The sequence below is a fragment of the Arvicola amphibius genome, chromosome 5, assembly GCF_903992535.2.
Source record: "Arvicola amphibius chromosome 5, mArvAmp1.2, whole genome shotgun sequence".
In the NCBI taxonomy this organism is placed as follows: Eukaryota; Metazoa; Chordata; class Mammalia; order Rodentia; family Cricetidae; genus Arvicola; species Arvicola amphibius.
The window spans coordinates 15684865-15707281 of record NC_052051.1 but is presented as its reverse complement, the minus strand read 5'-3'; the positions used below and the strand labels follow the sequence as shown (position 1 = coordinate 15707281).

The following is a 22417-nucleotide window of genomic DNA, read 5'->3' as shown; positions in this document are numbered from 1 at the left end:
CTGATGCTCTGGGAATGCTCTCATGGATACACCCAGAGGTGCACTTTTCAAATCTTCTTGGTGTTTCTCAACCCAAACAAGTCAAAACTGAGCCATCACAGTGTTATCCAAGAAGAACCTGGGAGTTTGCATTTCTGGCACGTTCCCAGTGATGCTCATGTCTAGAGATCATGTTTTGAGAACTATAACTTCACAGTGCTTTACTGGGAATAGTTCTTGAAAGACATTGCCAGCCTCAGGGATGGAGCTATAGAAGACTTGGTGGTTGTCTGTCTTTTCTTAACACCAGATGGCCACAGCTGCTTCCAGCAACGTCCTTGGAGACGTGGAAGCAGAGACTTTGAGACTGTGTTTGTGCCCAGCATCTCCTCCCATAGTCTGTTGAGTCTCTGCTTTTATACCTCCAAAGGCAAGATTCTCATTACTTGTTAAGTTAGATCATCCATTGAGTGGCACCTCAGCTTCTGCCTGGAGCAAAATACCTAGGAAAAATTTTTTTTCATTTAAATTATGGGGTGGGTTGTAGGATGAATCGTGCAACTCTGATAACCCTTCAATCGTATCCATAAGGTTTCCAGGTATGTAAGTCAGGTCCCTGCCCACACTAAGATACCTCTATCTCAACTGAAGCAATGTCTTCTACTTCACAAACAAAAGACATTCTAGCCAAAAGCAAGAACAGAGTCGGCCTCAGGAAACACTTGGTCGGATCTGCATTTAAACCCCAGAGCTCCTCCCACTACTCTACAGAGGGCCCCCGTTGGGGAAAAGGCCTTATTAACATGGCTCCCCAAAGGCTTCCTTGCCCTTGAATTGGGTTTGTACTGGAATTCTACCAGCTCATCCATCCACAACCACACTCTAGGGAAACATTAGAACCAGGACTAAAACCCACTTCTGATTCCAATGCTGGAGCGTTGTGAGAATTCCTTTCTGGGGAGAAATAAACATCACAACATCTCCCCTGTCATTAAAAGGCCCCAGTGACAAACCCAAGTGTGATTTCACTAAAGTTCATCCTAAGGAACCGTTTATTGGGCTTACCTATAGAACATGAATGAGGGGCTACCTAGGAGAGCATAGGGGAGCCCAAAGGAACTCCGCTAAAGTGTCTTCACCTGACATGGGTGATAGCCTCCCCATAGCCACAGAAATGGAGCCTCCTTCCCCTAGTCTTTCCCAGCATGTATATTCTAGCATCTCCCAAGACTCCAAAGTCACGGGCAAATAGGACAGAATTGCATACAAATGGCTGGGAGCAGCAACTCGAATCTCAGGTGAGGATCCGATGACTCTCTCAACCCTCTCCTCTGACACAAGGGTCAGCAGGCAACAGGCCCAATGGTGATGGTCTCTTGCAACCAGGCACAGCTGATCTGATGAAGGTGACAACTGTTTTGTTCATAGAATCACATTCTACAACATGGAGCCTCTTTGTTAATTCAAGAATAATTTGCTAAATGGTAACCCTAGAGGTTCTTAACTGGAGTGACCCTTCCTGTACAGATCTTGTTATTAGAAATGTCAAACCGACAAGTCAGAAGCACCATGCCTCCTTCAGGGTACCATCCTCCCAGAGACCATCTAGACCTAAGATACCATAGAACACCAGAGAGGGCAACAGACTTGCCCAGTCTCCCTTTCAGCTCGACAAGGACCAGTCTACCAACCTCATCAAGGCCCTCATCTTACCCCGATGACATCTCTTCCAACCAAAAGAAACCAGCAATAAATTCAAACCACAGAAGCAAACTATTTTTCTCCTGAGGAGGAAGCAACAATGAAAAATCCTGACAATATCAAGCACTGGAGAGGATGTGAGAAAACTGTACTTTTCTAGCCTCCTGGTGGAAATGGAAATTTCTACAGCTCCTTTGGAAGAGCAATGGACATACCCAGGAAAATTGAAAGTGTGCATAACACAGAAGCTAATGATTCCACTCTAGGAGACAGGTCTGCTCAGAAACTCTCCTGCATGGGCCTGGTGAGACCCAGGGCGAGAATGATGCCTGCGGAATTGTTCGCTATGGTGAAAAATTGGAAACAATATAAATATGCAACAGGATGTAAATGAGAAACTAAACATGGCCTCTCCGCATGACAGAATACCTGGCAGCCAATTGAATGAAGGGATTAGAGCTACATACATCAACAAGAAGAGAGGTCAAAAGCAAAACAAGCAGTGTGCAAAGGGACCAGGAATAAATCTGAGCAAATGTTGAGAAATGTTCTTATAAAGCAATATCGTGCGTTCTCCCTTCATCATACATATATATGCATGTGAAAATACAAAGGTTTTCAAAAGAATTATTTCAAAAGGCACGGCTATTTGTGAAAATCAAGATAGCACTGAGTCTGAAAAAGGGTGAAGACTCAATTTGGAGGATTTATCAATATCTGTTTTCTCTCATGCATTAAATATATAAATAAAAATATACAGTCATCCAGGTAGTGGCATGTCAACTCGCTGCCTTTGTATTTTTCTTTTATTTTTAACTTCTGGATGAAAGAAATAGAGAGGCTATTCTGAGGTGCTGCCCTCTGGGGCCCCCTTGATCCAGCATGACTGACCAAATGGTGTATCTTGGATTTCAATAATTCATTGCCCAAGCAGGGCATGAGTGTCCAGTGCAGGCTAAAACCTAGCTCCCGCCATCCTGACTAGAGATGACCTTGGGTTTGAACAAAAAGAGAAAGGGCTTAATGCACCAGATGCTTCTCCACACACTTCAGGGAGGTGCAAGGGGGCTCTCACCTGCTTCAATAATTCATCAGCACCTCAGTGAGATGGGATGAGGATCCCTCCATAGGCCACTCTGGCTGGTGTGAGGTGGGGGCTCATCCAGAGTACAGGAAGGAGTGAGTATACAATGCCCTATAATCATGAAAGAAAAGATCAAATGGGTTAATGAATCACATAGAGACCCTGTAAATATGCAGAGCTCAGTGGAAGGGTATGTGCTAGAACAAACAAGGGCCCTGAGTTCAACTCCCACACGGGGGGAGGGGTGGGAATCTGCAGGCTCTTCAGAAGGTCTTGGGGAGAGAAAGTGGGCAGAGGTTAGTGAGTACTGAATGCTGCTTTTCTTTCAAGTTATCAGAAGCTGTTGGTTGTTTTGGTCCATGGACCACACTTTGAGAAGCAAGTCTCTCCACTGCTCATGTTATTTGGTCCTTTTGCCTCATCATTTTATTATAAGCAGGAACATGAATATTGATAGGATCTGGTAGTATTTGGGTCAAAAGAATGAGGAACCAAACCTAACCTATATGTCCACAAAAAAGTGGCTGTTGGGACCAAGGCATTGGCATCCCTCTGTTACAGGTTGTGAGCTTTGTAGAGGAAAGAGAAAAGAATGGGGTTAAAGCACAGAGTTTGGCTGGAGTGACCAATCATCCTTGTTTTGGGGGTCCTAGCATGGAAAATGGCCAAGTAAAGTTGAACATGTTAGTCACTGTACTCATTTTATGCTGCTGTGACAAAATGAGTGACAGAAACAGCTAAGAAATCTGTGTCACGGCTCACAGTTTCAAGGGTTGCTGCCCATCATACAGGGAAGGCAAAGCAGAAGGGCTCCGTGCATGGCAGTGGGAGTCTAAGGCAGTGGCTGTTCACATGGTGGTAGACCAAGGGAGCATGGATGGACCTAGAAGCAGGTATAACCTTCAAAGGAGAGGGCACACACGACTGCTGGCTATGCCGCACCTCCAAAGGGTTCCACACACCCCCAAACAAGCACCTTCGGTTAGAGACAGTTCAGACTCAGCCACCAGAGACACATGTCAAAATACAGCTTCACAATGAAGAACTTCTCTGCTCCTCACTGAAGCTAATAGCCTCAGGAATAACTGTCCCTTCCTCTCTTCTCTCCCCTCCTTGTCACCAATGCTCTACCTAAAGAACTTTCCCTACCCAGAGTTCAGTTCCCCACAGTCTCAATAAGTCCCAGAATCTTCTAGAACACGGATTCTCAGCCATGGCACTTTCCACTTGTGAACGAGAGAGTCAAACATCATTTGTTGTGCTGGAGACCATCTTGTCCACTGTGGGATGTCCCCTGACCTCTACCCAGTCAATTCAATCAGCAGCACATCCCCCTCAGTGATAACAAACAAAAATGTCCAGAGGACACCACTGCCCCTGAGAGAAAACCAGTGGCCTAGAGCCATGTTGGCATCCATCAGGGCCCTAACTCTGGGCCCAGTGACAGACAGACACTCCCCTGAGCTTCATCGCCCTCCTGGCCCAGCCATCTGCCCTAGTGCACTTGGCAAGTGAGAGGCCTAGGATAATGGGATCCTCTAGGCCAGTGAAAGACCCTGTCTCCAAAAACAAGGTAGACAGTGCCAAAAGAATGACCTGAAATTGTCCTCCGGCCTTCACATGCACCAAGATATATGTCCCTACACACACTTGAACTAAAAGGGGGACGGGGCAGAGGAAGGAAGGAGAGAGGGAGGAAGGAGGAAGGAGGAAAGAGGAAGGGAGGGAAAAAGAAAAGAAAGGAGGAAGGGAAGAAGGGAGAGGAAAGAGAAGGGGAAGAAAGTAGGGAGAAGGAGGGAGAGGGGACAGGGGAGAAAGAAAGGGAGGGAGGAAAAAAGGGAGGGAGGTGGTTGTGGGAGGGGGAGACAGGAAGGAAAGAAGGAAGAGAGGGATTGAGGAAGAGAGGGAGGGAGGGAAAGGAAGTAAGGAGGAATGTACTGATCAAATGAAGCAAGAGATATCAAACATAGCATCTGTCATGCACTAATGGCAGCCAGTAAACGGGATAATGCATCTCCATATCCACTGACATGGAAATATCCCTAATAAAATTCACTGTCTTTTTATAAGCCCATCTGTGTATTTACACCCAAAGAAATGCCCACCAAATGGTCAAAGTCCTTTGCCACTGAGTAGTAAGGTTCCAGAGAACTTGTTGCCCACTTCGCTTCAGTTTCCTAAAAGCAAGTTCCCAAACAAACAAACAAAAAATAACTTACAAGTCATACTTTCAAAAAATGTATTTTAAGATGAGAAAAGTCTCTTGATAAAATATTAAGTGAGGGCTGGGCAGAGTGGGTACATTGTTTCCTAGGCAAGCAGATCCCCTGTGACCAAGTAAAAAGCCAAGCATGGTAGTGCTTACCCGCAAGTGCTTGGAGGAGAGATACAGACAGGAGGACCCCAGAGGCTCACTGGGCAACCAATCTAGCCAATCAGTGTATCCAGGTTTAGTAAGTGACCCTGACTCAAAAAACAAGGAGGAGGACAATAGAGAAAGACACCCAACATTGTACCTGTAAGAGCATATATGTATTCTGTCTCTCTAAGAGCATGTATGTATTCTCTCTCTCTCTCTCTCTCTCTCTCTCTCCTCTCTCTCTCTCTCTCTCTCTCTCTCTCTCTCTCACACACACACACACACACACACACACACTAGGAGGAAAAAACAGTTCACAAAGATTGGCATTCCAATCAATTTTTTTTTTTTTGTGAAAAGTAGTAAAATCTTAAGGAAATATACCAAGTGTCAGCAGCTACAGTTCTGAGGGTCAGAGACTAGGTAGTCACCTGACTGTGTCTCCTTTTTCTTGGTCCTTGTTTCCCAAATCCATTAGCTCTATATTTTGCAGTATTGTGGGAAAGCCAGTGACCTCACAGAACTGTCAACTCTCAACACACGGCTGAGCTGACTGGGACCTGAAATTCTTATTTTCTTTTTAACAGAAATCTTTTGTTTTTATTTTATGTGCATTGGTGTTTTGCCTGTATGCGAGCGTCGGATCCCCTGGAACTGGAGTTACTGACTGTTTTAAGTAGCCATGTGGGTGCTGGGAATTATACCTGGGTCCTCGGGAAGAGCAGCCAGTACTCTTAACTGTGGAGACATCTCCAGCCCCTAAAATTCGTATTTTATTAATTGAAGGGAAATGAATGGAAAGACATCTGAACGTGCCTCGTGGCTACTTGCTTGAAAGCACCCTTTCTAATGCAAACAAGTATTTCTCTGCTGAGAAAGAGAGAGCAAGGGATGATTTTTAAACAGCAAAATGAAAAGCTAGAGGTTTTTGGTGGTTTTTTTTTTAACTTATTTGAAGAGAAAATCCAAAAGCTGCCCCAGCGCCTGGCCCAGTTCCAAGCCAATGCTATATACTCTACATCTGCCTCTGATGAGCTCTCAATGCCCCGTGCAAACTTTCCTGGCAGATGCATCAGGCTTTTTCAGTCTTTAAAACAAACTAAAGGCTATATCTTCATTTCTTATTCCGTTTCTGAAAGTGAAGCAGACTCAATGAACTCACACAAATTCCATAGACTGACTTCCTTAGACCTCGGCAGAAGGTACTTAAGTGTGCAGATGTGTGCTGGTTTTTAAAAGAGGCCTTTCTGGATGGGGGGGTGGAGGACTCCCCAGGTTTTTGCTCAATTTGTTTTAAGTTGGTAATGAAATCTGTGAATCTGTGCTCCCTTTCTTCGGGAAAAATAGAATTTGGGTCCCTTTTGAAACCCTGAACGCAACGGGATAATGGAGAAATCAGACTCAATAGAGCATTTCTTACCCATTTCAGAGCTCTCTGTAAACATGATGACACCACACTTCGGGGGTCTTTGAGACTTCTTTTGCTAGCAGCACAGCAACTCAGGTGGATTCCTGGCTAATGGCTGATACTTCGGTTGACTTTTGTCAACATCGCCTGTCTGAGCTTTTGAAATAAAGTTATGAAGTTGATGCCAACTTCATACAAAGACCACCCCACTCCGGTTGCCCTGGGAGAGAGCCTTCACACTAATCCCTCCTTCCTGGAGGAGGGGGCTGAAGGAGAAAGAGGGGGTTCGTTTATGGGAAACTCACAGGTGCCAAAGGCAGCCGTGCACAAAAGGGGTTTGAATAAGTCTCTCCCTGTGGTCCAGGAGTGACAGAGGCAAACAGAGCACCTCTGCTCAGCCACAAAATCAATACAAACAATGCAAACAATGCATGATGCTGAGCATCCATGTTTAATTCAGCACCTTAATGTGTATACGGTGCAGATTCTGCATTCAGAAATGCAGAAGAAGCTAATGAAAAGTAATACAATTGTCAAATCACAGCACTCAGAGACAAAACTTATTTACCTCTTTCCAGAGAGCATACTTTAAAGTCTCCCACCTCACCAAGAATTACAACTGACGAGAGCACTGTCCCCCAGAAGCCAGACAATGTCTGGACAGATAGCTGTTTGACTGTCACACTGGGCGGGTATGCTGACATTCAGTAGGTAGAGACCAGGTTTGACATTAGTCATCTACAAAGCCCTCTGCCCACTGCAAAATTCTTGATGCCCAAATGTCAGCGTAGTGCCAAGGACAAGAGACCCTTCCACAGACACATGGTTATACAGCGCTGTGGTCCTCGTCATCCTGCGAGGAAGCAAAATCTGCTGTGGTCAGCCTCTGCCTGTTCCTTGGAGAGGGTATCACTCTGCATTTACAGAATTCTTGAAGCAGAGAGATTACTGTAAATTCTATTGATGAAGGAACTGGGGCTCACTGCGGTGAAGCATCCATTCCCCCCACCCCCGAGGTGGATGGCAGCTGACTGAGGTGCTGAGACCAAGTTTACAAATGAAGGAGTCCCAGCTCAGGCTTTCCTTTGTCCGCCATTTGTTCCCATTTAAAACCTGACTCGGTTTACAAAAAAACAATTGGGGATCATGGAGGAAGACTGTGGAGCCTGTCTCTAGAATCTGAGGGAGTCAGGACTCCATCCGTACCATCTGAAGTATCCCATTGTATAATTCTTTTCAATACCAAAATTCAGGTTTTCGAGGCTGGGGAGACAGTACAATCTGTAGCATGAATAATAAAAACTCAGAAACGGAAATTGGGGTTCAACCCAAAAACCAGAAAAGCAAAGCAGTCAGCCACTAGAGAAGTCTTACCTCCACCAAGGTTGATCCACCACAGAATAAGCAGGCTAAGCATCTCTCTCCTCCCATTTTATATTCCCTCTAGTGCTGGGATTAAAGGTGGGTGACTCCCTAGTACTAGGATTAAAGATGTGAGCCACCACCACCTGGATTTGTTTCTGCATTGGTCTTGTGTAGCCCAGGGTGGCTTTGAACTCACAGAGATCTATCTGACTCTGTCTCCCAAATCCTGGGATTAAAGGTGTGTGTCATCATTGCCTGACCTCTAGTGGCTTTAGCTTTGTCTCTGGTCTTCAGGCAAGATTTATTTATCAAAATACAAATAATATACCATTACAACAGCCAATTGGTGCTTTGCAAGCACAAGAACCTGATTCAATCCCTAGAACCTACATTTTTTTTTTTTTTTTTTTTTGGTTTTTCGAGACAGGGTTTCTCTGCAGCTTTAGAGCCTGTCCTGGAGCTAAAACTCGCTTTGTAGACCAGGCTGGTCTCGAACTCACAGAGATCTGCCTGCCTCTGCCTCCCTAGTGCTGGGATTAAAGGCGTGAGCCACCACGCCTTTAATGTAGGCTAAATGTAGGCTAGAACCTACATTTTTAAAAAGCCAAATGTAACCAGGCAGAGGTGGCGCACACTTTTAATTACAGCACTTGGGATTAAAAGACAAAGCAAGTTCCAGGACAGGCTCCAAAGCTACAGAGAAACCCTGTCTCAGAAAAGAAAACAAAATTTTTTTAAAAAATTAAAAAAAAAAAAAACAAATGTGGGAATATAGAGATGCTCAGAGGTTAAAAGCACTACTGCTTTTCTGGGTGCTGAGTTACCGTACTGGGTGGCTCATCATCCGTAAATCTGTAACTTCAGCTACAGAGAATGTGATGCCCACTTCTGGCCTCTTACAGGCATGTACACATATGACAAACATTCATATAAACACACACCCACACAAGTAAATAAAAATCATTTTTAAATCCAGGTGTAGTGGTGCATGTCTATAACATCAATGTAAAGGAAGAAGAGAAAGGTGAATCCCAAGGAATGGCTTAGTGAGCTCTGGGCCAGTCATATACCCTGTCTTAGAACACAGGTGGACAGTGTCTGAGAATCGGCTCAGGCTATCCTCTGGCTTCTATAGTCTCAAACACACTTAAATATGTAATGCACACACATGTGCACCTGCACACACACACAACCCCGAATACACATGTACACACATGCACACACACAAAAAAAAATACTTTTATTTTCACCAGTCTGATCCATCAAATACTTCAAAGTTTCTTACTAATCATTTTCCTGTTTCTGTTTGTAGTTCCAGCTACAACACACACACACACACACACACACATTTTATATATATATATTTTAGTTAGAGTTTCAATTGCTGTGAAGAGACACCATGACCAAGGCAACTCTTACAAAAGAAAGTTTTTGGGTTTTGTTTTTGTTTGTTTTTTTTTTTTTGGTTTTTCAAGACAGGGTTTTCCTGTAGTTTCTAGAGCCTGTCCTGAAACTAGCTCTTGTAGACCAGGCTGGCCTCGAACTCGGAGATCCGCCTGCCTCTGCCTCCCGAGTGCTGGGATTAAAGGCGTGCGCCACCGCCGCCCGGTAAAAGAAAGTTTTTAATAGGGGACTGGCTTATAGGTCAGAGGTTTAACCCACGTCATCATGGTGGGAAGCATGGCACTATGCAGGAAGGCATGGTGCTGAAGAAGGAGCCGGGAGTTCTTCCACTAAACCTGTAGGCGACAGGAAGAAGACCAACACTGGGCCTGGCTTGAGTATCTGAAACCTCAACGCCTACCCCCGGTGACACACTTCCTCCAAAGAGGCCACAGCTAATCCGACAGGGCCACAGCTACTCCAGCAGGGCCACACTTCCTAATAAAGCCACTCCCTATGAGCCTATTCGGGTCGTTTTCATTCAGACCATCACATCATATAAGCTTCACTGCATTCAGAACTGCTTGCTTGTGGTCATGGGTTAAACCCTCCATCAGTTTGCTAAATGACCCCTCTTAATCTCGTATAATAGTGCTGTCTTACAATTCCCCTTCCTCTAGTGGCTCCTGTCACCTTTTTTTGTTTGTGTCTGGCTGGTGCATCTGTGACTATTCTGCCTTATAATTTAATGAAAATATATCTTTAACGAAAATATAACTTCAAAGTTAGTATAGAGTTCATTGGAGTTGGAGCTACCCAATCTGAGATTCTCTGTTAAGTTTTTAATTTTGTGTTTTAATTTGTTTGTGTTTTCAATGATCTTCATTCCATTTTAGTTTCTCTCCCTGCCCACTCCCCCTCTCACAGGTGCACCATCATGTCCTGCTTGTAGACCATGGTTCTCAAGTCCTGATAACTGGATCTCACCCCCTTGAGATTCTGAGTAATTAACATGAAGGGATTCATGGACACTGAGAGATGTAAGAGTTCCCTCAGGTGATTCTAGTGGATAGCCACATTTGGGGACTTCCTGCCCAAAAAGACCTCTGCGGTAGACTCGTTCCACGTCTAAGACCAGCTCTAGTTTCATCATAAAATCAATGGCATCCCTCATCCCCCAGCTCCTGATTTAATCCACCAGAGTTGGGGCCAATGTCGGGGGTTTTTAAATGCTACCGGACTCTAATACACAGCCAGGGTTCAGGTGAAGCAACATTTAGCCCTTAGCAGTTGGATGAGAAGATGTCAGAACCATATAGAGGTGAAGTGTTCCAACATTGTCAACATCAGGAAGGCTAACTCAGAGCTCTTCACCATATGTGAAAAATAGAGAGAAACCCAGAAAGTTGTTATCTTAGTTGAGTCACAATTGCTGCGGCGAAACACCAAGCATCTTAGTGTTCCATCAGTCAAAAGCAACTTGGGAAAGAAAATATTTATTTTGCTTGCTTTTCCCTGTCACAATTCATCACTGAAAGAAGTCAGGGCAGGAATCTGGAGCCAGGAGCTGATACAGAGGCCCTGGAGGGATGCTGCCTACTGGCTTGCTCCCCAGGGTTCACTCATCCTGCTTTCTCATAGAACCCAGGACCACCAGTCCAGGGGTGGCCCCACCCACAATGGGCTGGGCCCTCCCACATCAATCACTAATTAAGTAAATGCTAACAGATTTGCCTACAACCAGATCTTAGAGAGGCATTTTCTCAATTGAGACTCCCTCCTCTCTGATGACTCGAGCCTGTGTCAAGTTGACATAAAACAAGTCAGCACAGTTATGCGTGTGCTCGCTCTCTCTCTCTCTCTCCCCCTTTTCTCCTCCTTTCTCTCCCCTTCCTCTTTCCCCTCCCTTTTCCTCTCCCTCCTTTCCCTTCTTTCCTGTCCCCTCTCTCTCATTCACACTGTTGTGGTTTGAATCTGAAAGTCCTCCACTGGTTTATTTAAACACTTGCCCCCAGCTGGTGGTATTTAGGGAGCTGGGAAAGCTTCTGGGGCTGTTTCTCTGCTTTGTGGTGTGATGTGATGTAAAGAGCCTCCTTCCTCTACATGCCTCCAATCCCATGAACCAATTCTCCATGCCTTCTCCACAATAACCAACTGAAATCTCCTGCTCCAAGGAGAGAATAGCACTACAAGAACGCTATCGATGTGAGTCGATAAGATAGATGACCATTATGTTTCTTTGATATACTTGCAGGTGTTTCACAGCCCCCATCCAGTACTCCTCAAAGTGAGGTTGAGCAATATCACCTTGGGAATTTTTTAGACACTCTAGAGCTGGGCACAAGCCTTGTATGCTTCAACAAGCATGTTAGGTGATTCTAATGCACTTTCAGCTTTGAGATCCATTGCCCAAAGCAGTAAAAGACAGCAGGGAGAAAAAACAAACTAGAGAAACAGAACACGAAAGGACTTCTGTCCCCGGTGTTCCCTGGGGCCTTCTAAAGCAACTGACTGCAGAGAGTAAGCCACTCTCTCTCTCAGGTAGACAACAAGCAACCATAGCAACACAGTCGTTCCTGGTGGGTCTCAGATCTTCACCATGAGAACATCTTTCCTTAATAAACAGAGAAGCTTATATGTAAATCAAACTCTGGTGTCTATTGTCCCTTCCCCTGCCTGTAGCAGGAACTGTCTCTTGGCATCTTCAGAGTGATAAAAACTTGGTTTGCTTTGATGCTGCTTTATCATTTCAAATCGATGCATACCCCTTCCAGATCTTGATAAGTGACCACCTAATGGCCTGAGCTTTTTTCCCCTGCTGTTGTACATTTGGTCTCCTTAACGCTAGGCCTCCTGAAGCCTATTGCTTCAGCTTTATGGACAGCCACTTCAAACTGGTGGCACTAACTGAGCTCTGGGTAAGCTAGAGCCACTTATTTATCCTCCACAGATGACATTTTGTCGGGTCTCCCTGATCCTGCTCTAAGCTGCTAGTGTTGGAGGGCCGAGTCCACAATTTCATGCCTTCCAGGTGCTGTCACACCATTGCTTCTTGATTCAACAGTGCCAAGGTAGCAAACTCTGTACTAGGGCGAGCCAGTTTGCCTGGTACTGAAATGTTTTCCAGAAGTAGTGAGACTTCTTACACTAAAACCAAGAAAATCCCTGGAAGCAACTCTCAGCCAGTAGAAAGGGGATTTAGTAGCCAAAACCGATCCGTGTCCGATAATGGGCTTTCAAGACATCCCCCTATGATCCCAGCTCTGGTATTCGGGACCATGAGTAATCTCCGCCCTTGGGAGTGAGCTACACCTATGGCTCGACTCTAAAATAATCAAATCCAGAAAAAGTAAGGTTGTGTCCCTTTGAGATTACGTTACAAAAAGAGATCAACTTGCTGGTTCTCTCTCATGTTTTTCTTGCTGACTCTGTGAAACCAGCTGCCATGTTGGAAGACATTCTATGATCAAGTTCATGTTCTGAGGAACTAATGTCTCCAGTCAATTGTGATGGACTGAATTGTGCCCTACCCAAAAAAAAAAAAAAAAAAAAAAAAAAGATGTGAGGTCCCACCCTTTCCCTCCAAAAAATGTGAAGTCCGGAAGTTCATGCCTTTAGAAAATGACCTCATTGGAAAATGCAGTTATTAAACATAAAATTGTCAATGTGAGGTCATATAGAAATTACCCTTTAATCCAATATGACCGGTGTCCTTGTAAGATGAGAAAGAGGCACACAGCTGTGCACACGTGAGCACAAAGGCAGAGGAGAGAGGCCACACCTGCAATCAAACAAACACTACGAACTGTGGGCATCGCCAGAACCTGGGCCCATGCATGGCACAGATGCTCCCTCCCAGCTCGAGGAAAGGATTGTCCTGACAGCAGTCTGACCCGACATCTAGAACTGTGAAGGCAGACGGGGATTGCTTAAGTCCCCCACAGTGGCAGTTTCCCTGCTCCCAGGAAGCCCATTCGTCATAATTATGCCAACAGCCAGAGTGATCTCTGTGCAACAAAGAACCTTCTGATCTTATCATGCCTACATTTTTGCCCTTCAGCGTTTCTCCCACTGACTTCATTTTAAAAATAAAATCTCAAGCTGTAGTCTTTCGTCCCACCACTCGACCCACGCCCCGTCGTCTCTGCTTCAGCTTTACCCAGCTTCTTTATATGGTGACTCCCTTGTCCTTCCTCGGAGCTTTTACATAAGCTTTCTGCTGATGTGTCCCCTCTAACACCACCCCGGCTCTGCTGCTAAGTCTCCCAGACACATCCCCATTCATCTAACCATGAATAAAACACTTTCAGAAACACTAGACCGGAAGCAGTTTTCCTTTCCATCTTGCCTGAAAAATCTCTTACTCTGAAAAATCTCTTACTGATAAATTTTCTGTCTCCACTAGGGTCATCAATTATCCATGTTTTCCCAGGACTAAGGAACATCCTTATTCCCAGGGTATAAAACAAGGGAAACCCATGGAGAATCCTAGGCCAGCAGGAAAGGGCTGTCACTCTAGCTGGGTGGCCTTTATCCCTCTAGAAGCTGCTTAGAAACTGAGGCCAACAGCCAAACATTTACCCCAAAAAACTTGCTGTCCCTCGCTGTAGGTTCTTCTGCCCCTTCTACCTCCGTCTGCTACTGTCAATTAGCAACACAGTTAGTTATTGACCACAGCTAATTGCAATACATATTTTATTAATTCCCAAACAAAAGGTTGGCTTCAATTAGCCAAGTGTGAAAATTTGATTTTGGGGGGTTGAACACAGACCCGTGGTTCCCATCACCAATTAGCAGGCACGTGCCCAGATGCCCTCATTAGTGCATGTGTTTATGACACACAAACAAAAATAAAAAGGCATAGCAACATTGTTTTCTGAATTCCACCAGAGACAAAGAAGAAAACATAGTACAGTTTACATAGACTGAAAAAGCAATCATTACACATGACAAGATAAAACCCAGCCACATTTTCAGACTGCTTGCCAAGAGTAGAAACCCATATAAGAAAATGCCTTGCTTGGAAATGCTACCATATCTTGCCTATAGGTAGTGGTTAATGATGGTTTTTGTCTGTGTGTATGTATGGTATGTTTGTGTGCATAGGGATACACGTGTCTGTATAGGGTGTACACATATGTCCAGTGTGCATGCAGAGAACAGAGATAGACTCTGGATGTCTTCCTCAATCATTCTCCATCTTACATTCTGAGGCAGGGTCTCACAAACCTGAAGCTCATTAGCTCAACTAGACTGTCCGACCAGTGAGCTCCAGGCATCCTCCTGTTTCCACCTCCCTGGTGCTGTCCACGCCGATTTTACAGGGCACTAGGGATCCGAACCCAGGTCATCATGTTTGCACAACAAGCAGTTTTACCAACTGGGCCATCTCCCCAGCCCTGATAAATTGTGTTTGACCAAATTGCAGAATATTAGAGCGGCAAAGGTTCTTAGAACTAATCCTGTGTTAGTGCGACTCGGGGAAGGGAGACAATATGACCAGGGTTTCGCATCTGCAAAGGGCAGCTAGGACACACGTTATGACAAACAAAACAACCTCCAGATATTGCCAAATATCTGCCAAGGGAGGGAGGTGTTAATAGGGTACCTCAGAACGCCCCTTGGCTGAGATTCATCATAAATATAGACCAGTGCTTCTCAACCGGTGGTGCCCGGACCAATAGTACCAGTGTCACTAGAAACAGGTTCAAAATGCAAACGATCAGGCCACACCACTAGAAGTCATAAGGGTGGGTTCTAGACCTGATGTGATACAGATAAACAGTCTGAAAGCTCCTAGGACAGGTTGTCTCCAGCCTCTGCAAAGTGATTTGCTCTTGTCTCTATTTCTAAATAAGGAGATTGAGGCCCATAAAGATCAATAATGATTAGTAATGATTTAGCAGTGTCAGAGCCAGAACTGGAGCTGGGCTCAGTACGATCTAGAAATGAGGTTTCTGTTCACTGAACACAGGGCAGCAGGAATGAGGAAAACCAGAATTCAGCTTCAGCCTGTCTCTCCCAGACCATGCACACCACAGAGACAAGGTCGGCCGGGCCAGGATGCCTTATGAGGTTCTGCAAGCCCTTCAAAATCTAAAGAATGGGTAAACGCACTCCTCACGGTCCTGACTTCCTTGCTCATGATCTCCCTCCTTTTGCTCCTCATCGGGACCTTGGGAGCTCAGTCCGGTGCTCCTATGTGGGGCTCTGTCATTTTCTCCATCCAATGCCAGGTGAAGGTTCTATGGTGATATGCAAGACTGTGTGAGCCTTGTCAGTTCGGTTGCTCACCTTCCTGGACCTGGGGGGAGTTGGGAGGACCTTGGTCTCAACATAGTGTAGAGAACCCTGATGGCTGTTTGGCCTCAAGAGGGAGGGAGTGGGGGTGTGGGTGGAGGGGAGGGGAGGGAAGGGGGAGGAGGAGGGGAGGAGATGGCAATTTTTAATAAAAAATAAATAAACTGGAAAAAAAATCTAAAGAATGGGGCAGAAGCTTGGAAAGTTTATCATCCCTCCAAGATGTTGTGAGCCCGATGGTCAGTTGGACACTGGTATTGCCGGACCACACCCAGGTTAATACCCTAAATAAACAGGATGTACACACGCAGATACCGCTTCCTGGGAACTTTCCTGTTTGTGGGGTTCTACAAAAGCCACTGTTTTGGGTACCAGGACCCCCTTCCCTGGACACAGCTGATTGGCTTAGAAGGGTGTTCTACCTAAATTGAACCCACCGTTCCCTTCTTAGGAGTTTCAGTGTGGAACAAGGTGGAAAATGACTCCCTCCCTGTGGCAGCTGAAATTGTGAGCCTAAACTGGGCGTGGTAGTGCACGCCTTTAATTCCAGCCATCTGGAGACAGAGGCGGTGAGTCTCTGAGTCTGAGGCCAGTCTGGTCTACAAAGCAAGTTCCAGGACAGCCAGGGCTGTTTGTTATACAGAGAAACTTGGGGGCGGGCAGGAGGGGGGAGTGAGCCTGTAAACTCAGGAACTCCTGGTCTCTACCATGCTTCTCTCATAACAAAAGAGACTTAGCTCAATTTTTTTAAGACTTTTTTTTTTCTCTATGTAGCCCTGGCTGTCCTGGAACTCGCTCTGTAGACTAGGCTACCTTCAAATTCATAGAGATCCACCAACCTCGGCCTCCCCAAAGCTGGGATTAAAGGTATGTGCCACCTCATGCTATGCAGGCATGAGACCTGAGTTCGGATCCCCAGCATTTCCATAAACGCCAGGCACACTAGCCTCCCTCTGTGACCCCAGCACTGTGGAAGAGCAGGACACTGAGACAGGGTTTACCTATTAGTCAGTCTAGCCCGAAACAGAGCTCCAGCTTCCCTGAGAGACCCTGTCGCCAGAAATAAGGTGGAGACAACAGAGGGCACCTGACCTTGATCTTGGGCCCCCCTACAAGTGCACAGGCAAGGGCAGTTGTGCATACATGTGCACACAAACAAGTATATACCACACACTGAGAGTAGAGGAGAACGGAAGGAAAGGAGAGAGGGACGGAAGGAGAGATAAAAAGGGGAGGGGAGAAAAGGGGGGAAAGGAAGGGAGGGGAGGGGAGGGGAAGGGAGGAGAGGGAAGAGGAGAGGAGAGGAGAGGAGAGGAGAGGAGAGGAGAGGAGAGGAGAGGAGAGGAGAGGAGAGGAGAGGAGAGGAGAGGAGAGGAGTCAAACCCTTTTCACTTCTATGCAGGAGTACAGGTAACATTTTCTACAATATTCAGGAGCTAAAGCAAAATCTAGCACTGTAACCTTTCACCCTGAACTTGGAAAGGCTTGCTCTGAGAAGGTCCTCCCATGTTCTCCATGGCATATGACCTCTGAAAAGTGTTCTCATCTTCCTGAAGGAACAAGAGCCACCCCAGGCCCCCTTGGCCTCAGAAGTGGTTACTTGGGTGCTCCATTATGCCCGTCAGCGAGACCTAGGACAGACAGCAAAATCCATATTGCCAGGCAAAGGGGTTGTGACTTACTAAAGGCTGGCCTTAAACTAACAAAGTCATGCAATCATTTGGGAGAAAACAGAGAAAAAAATTATTAGACCAGCCATGTGACTTCAGGCCCTCCCTGCCTCAACAGGGGTTCAAGTTCATAATCCATTTGTCACTTCCAAATCCCCAACAATAAAAAGCATCTGGTGTAGAGACAATACCATGGTTTTTTTGCTAGAGACTGGATGGATGGAAGGATGGATGGTAGATAAATGAATGGATGGAGGCATGGATGGATAGATTTATAGATGCATGGACAAATGGATAGATGGATGGGTGGATGAAGAAATTATTAATGAGAGCATTAAAGCTTCTTAAAGGCTGACTAGGGGTACCCAGCTGAGAGATGAGGCAAGGAGTCAAAGGCCCACCTTGAAACAGACCACCCCTTCCGCCTCTCTCCAAGCCTCAGGTTCCCTCATCTACACAAACATAAGGCCACCTTCACTTTTCTTTCTGGCCCCTTCTATTTCCCAAGTCTAAGGAAAACAGAGCCATTTCCAGCTCTCTGCGAAGAGCAGGGCTCGCTGCCCATCTGCCGGTCCCGTTTGCAGAGCAGCACCAGGATGGGCGGGGTGGGCAGTTGGGAGGTCTCCAGTTTATCTGAGAACATCACTGCAGATGCAGCCGAAAAGGGTGACACGTGGGCCTTGAGGCAAGTGAGAAGTCTGGAGCATTGCCATGCGGTCCTGTCCCCACACTCACCAGACCGGCTCAATCCCAACGGCGAGACTCCCCACAGGCATAGGGGGCGGTAGAGTGCCATTGCACAACACCCCCACTGTGTTCCAGTGTCAAAGATGAAAGTTGTATGTCCCAGGAAGCAGGGGGATGGTGGTGATAACAAGCTGATGGAATCTCGGGCCAGTGAGACCAGCAGCTTGCCTGGACACTGCCCAGAGCACTGTCAAGTCACAAAGATGTCCTTGTGAAGGACTCTGAAGTCTGCAGACATGAACTCCCTCCCTTCACAGTGCAAAGCACTAGCAAGTCACTCCGGCTGAGCACTCCCCGTGTCCCCGGAACTGCTCCCAGCTGCCCTGCCTTACCCTCACCTTATTCCCACCAGATGAACTCTGACGGGTGAATGAAGGTAGAGCTGGGGCCTGTTCACCTTCTCAGAGCACACAGTGAAGAGGTGACAGAAGCCAGCGGGAATTTTGCTCTATCCAGAGACAGGGATGTACCACCAATGGCAAAGCCCAGCTCTCAAAAGCCAGAGGTTCTTCAGCCTGTGTGTGCTGTCTGCAGCCTCAGTGTGCCCTTCTCAATGCTGGCCTTGCCAATCCTGCACAGCCTTGCTCTTGCTTTCACGCCCCAGGCTCCACACACAGTGTCTCCTCCACCCTGACTGCCCCTCCACCACCCAGTGAGACAGAATTAACTCAGCACTCCCTCCCATCCCACTGACCAGAGAGGTGAATCTATCTAGACAGGAAGTGTCCCACCGTGTGTCTCTCCCGGCCTTCTGGCAGGCAATGGCTTCCAGGATTTTGTTTCTGTGTGGCCAGGCTCCAGTGTCAGGGCCACGCACGTTCGGTGACCAGAGAATGAATAGCCAGTGAATTGAAGCCTCATCAGAAACTCAAGTTCAAACTCTAGACCCCACATGGACGTCTAGCAACAAAGGAATGGAAAAAGGAAGCTACTGTGGATGCATAGATAACGGAACTGTTTCTCCACATAATGAACCAAGACGTGCTTTACAGGAAAATGGATACAGCTGGAGATAATCACGTTAGGTGGATTAAGCCAATCCCAGAAAGATAAATATCATACATTATCTCTCATTTATGGTTCCTACATTTTATATAGATACACAAAATCATGTACATGGATCAGCAGGGTGGTAAAGCCGGGAAACATACTTGCCACCAAGCCCGATGACCTGGGTTCAATTCGCAGAGTCCATACATTGAAGGAGAAAAGCAACGCCTGAAAGTTGAAGCATGCACACACCCTTTAAATAAAGGTAAAGAGTTGTTGTGTTCTCTTTTAATCATGTATGTAAGGGACTGGAGATCTGGCCCAGCAGTTAAAAGCACTTACTGCTCTTCCAGAGGACCCAAGTTCAGGTCCCAGATAACACTTGGGGGGAGGGGGGGACACAAAATAGAAGTGAAACTGTCTGGAGAGAAGAGACTGGGAGAAGGGGGGCAGGGAAACGGAGAGTACAGAGGAGCACGCACATCCATGCACCAAAGCTTTTTGTTCATTAGTTACTTTTAAAATGAAACAAAAGAGGGTTGGAGAATCATCCCCCCAGCTCAGCCAGTAGAGCGCTTGGTTAGCATGCATGAAGGCTGGGATTTCGTCCCCAGCACCACACACACCAGCCATGGTGGGGCACACCTGTAATCCCAGCATCAAGAGATGAGGGCAAGAGCAATCATCCCCGAAGTTCAAAGGGAATTTAGGCTCCACATTCTGCCCTCTGTCACCTGCTCCCGAGGCTATGTTCCCACCAGTGTCTCCAGGGCTGAGAGGACTCCTCAGGCAGAAACCGGCAGGCACCCACAAAAAGGCACTCCATAAGCACTGGGGGACAACAGGTACCACGCCCACTGTGAGTTCTCAGTGGGACCTGCGTGAAGCCTAGGGGACAGCCAGATGTGAAAAGAGACATCTGTCTCAATGAAGTGCTAGGCATCAGAACCAGAATAACATGGAGCCAGAAAGAGGAGGTTTCTTTCTATCTGCCTCTGCTCCCCTCATCCCTCGGCACTGTGTGCACCTGCCTTTCTCCTCCTCTCCCTCCCCACACTGGAATCTATTTTCTGCTCTGTATGTATCTTTTACCCCCCACACACCCCCAAATCATCACACCCACCCCTCCTGGCACTTTACTTCCCTTCCCGGAGGAGCCCATGACACGAGAGTGAAGTATCTTGCTTAATATTTGTTTACTTGGGAACAGTGAGTTTTATGTACACTGATCTTAATTAAATTCTCAGCAAGTTTCTATTTGTGAATAGAGAGGCATTCTGCCCATGAAGGGGGCCTTTAAAATCTTGGCATCTTATTACCATTACACCCAGCTCTTGGAAGCAACACCCGGGATTCAGTCTTTCATCTGGGGCCCATGAAACTAGCTGTGTTCTCAGCAACACAGGTTATTGGCAATTTCACTCTGGGAGGGATGTGGCTTTCCTTTCAGACGTTCTAGTGTGGTGCTTCAAATGCCATGGTGACTCGCTGCTCCATCTGTGTGGGCGCCTGATAGATAAAATGCTCCCACAAAGTGCCAGCTGGGGTATCAACCAGAAAACACGATTTCTACCCAAACCAGCCTAGAGTCCTTGCCCTTCCTGTCCTCTGCATGAGTCCCCAAAAAAAAAATGATTGCACTCCGAAAGCACGCTTCCTCAGTCTCCTAGTGTCTCCTCTTCCAACTTGTTCTCCACAATTTTCTTTGAGACATACCCCAAGGTCACCTTCCCCAAAGAGCCCCCTCTGGCTGCCTTGAACTGACACCTTATCTTCTATGCTCTCTAAACTTTGGGACCCTTGTGTATAAGGCATGTAATATTCTTACAGCTCATTTGTCAAAAGAACCTGGTCATTTGTCCTGATGTGTTTCACCATATAGACTTTGTGGATTATATCCCTGTGGTACAAAAAATAAATAAATAAAAGTATAATGATGATGATGATGAAGATGACAATGATGACATTGATGATGACAGAATAAATAAAGAAGTGTAGGTAGATGTGCAATTTGGAGAAAGATGGAAGTTTTGAGTCAGGGCCTTGTTATGGAGCCCAGGCTAGCCTCAAACTCAAGGTCTTTCTGCCTCCATCTCCCGAGTGCTAGAGTTAATAAAGTCCTACCACACACAGCTTGAAAACACAGAGAAAAAAAACCCACAGACAAATTCAAGTTTGGAACTCAGTGTAAAGATCACAGCTAGAGATATATCTGGGAGTCATCAGGATAATCCGAGATATTTTTCTCCACAGTCAAATGGAGGGAAGGTATAGACAGAATAGAGGGCACAGACAAACTCACCTAAACCTAAAATGGCTAAAACTAGTTTGGGGATCAGGATGTATGAGACACAGACATGCAGCCTCAGACCAACAAGCTCACTGAAGTCCTCCGTGTAAACCAGAACGCCCAACAGGGGACACAAGTGTCACCATCACCACCACCGCCTTCCACACCTGCTCGTGTGTTTACTTATTTACAGCTCATGCAAGTGATTTTACTGTCCCTGTTCTATGAAAAGGAAAACTGAGGTTCAGCGAGGCTTAGTAACAGCTCAGCAACAGCCAGGATTCAGTCACAGCGCTGTCAGTACAAGGATGCTCATAGCCACATTGTCCACAACAGCCCCAGAACCTGGGAACAACCCAAATGTCCATCAATAGGAGAGCGTGAGGGACAGATGGATACCACTTGGATCTACTCTTAGGGCTGGGGGTGTAGGTCAGTGGTGGGGACACTTAACCAGCATGCATGAGGCACTAGGACTGATCCCTAGAAGCACATGCACATAAAACGGAGGCAAAGGGGTGGCTCAGTGGGTAAAGCACTTGAAGGGCAAGCATGAGGACCTGAGTTCAGATTCCAGCATCCACATTTTAAAACCGAGTGGCACATGTAATCACAACATGGGAGGCTGTTGTAGGGAGGCCACTTGCTTGTTTCCCAAATGCCCAGACTCCCAAAATAACTGTATTAATTAAATCACTGCTTGACCCATTAGCTCTAGCTTCTTACATCTTAATTTAACCCATCTCCATTAATCTGTGTACCACCATGTGGCAGTGGCTTACTGGCAAAGTGTCTGTCTCTGACTCCACGGCTTATCGTTTTCCGTCTATTCCCTCTATTCCCTGCACAAACCCAAGACAGATTCTTTATTCATTAACGGTATTTACAGCATACAGAGGGGAATCCCACATCAGGAGACAGAGATAGGAGGATTCCTAAGTGCTTGGTAGCCAACCAGCCTAGCCAATCAGTAAGCTCCAGAAACTTTGTCTCAAAAAGTAAGGAGAAGAATGGTTGAGGAAGATACCCAACATCAACCTCTGGCCTCTACATGCACAGGCACAGATGCGCAGACACACATCCACTATATTACACTATACATACACACGTGTGCATACACATGCACATGCAAACCAGGCTA

General features: G+C 46.2%; 1 protein-coding gene across 1 annotated transcript in view; it reads right to left on the bottom strand.

Annotated features, from left to right (window-relative positions):
- LOC121677190 overlaps positions 1–22417 on the bottom strand; it is a 69833-nt gene that overhangs the window by 39946 nt on the left and 7470 nt on the right. The window lies entirely within an intron of this gene.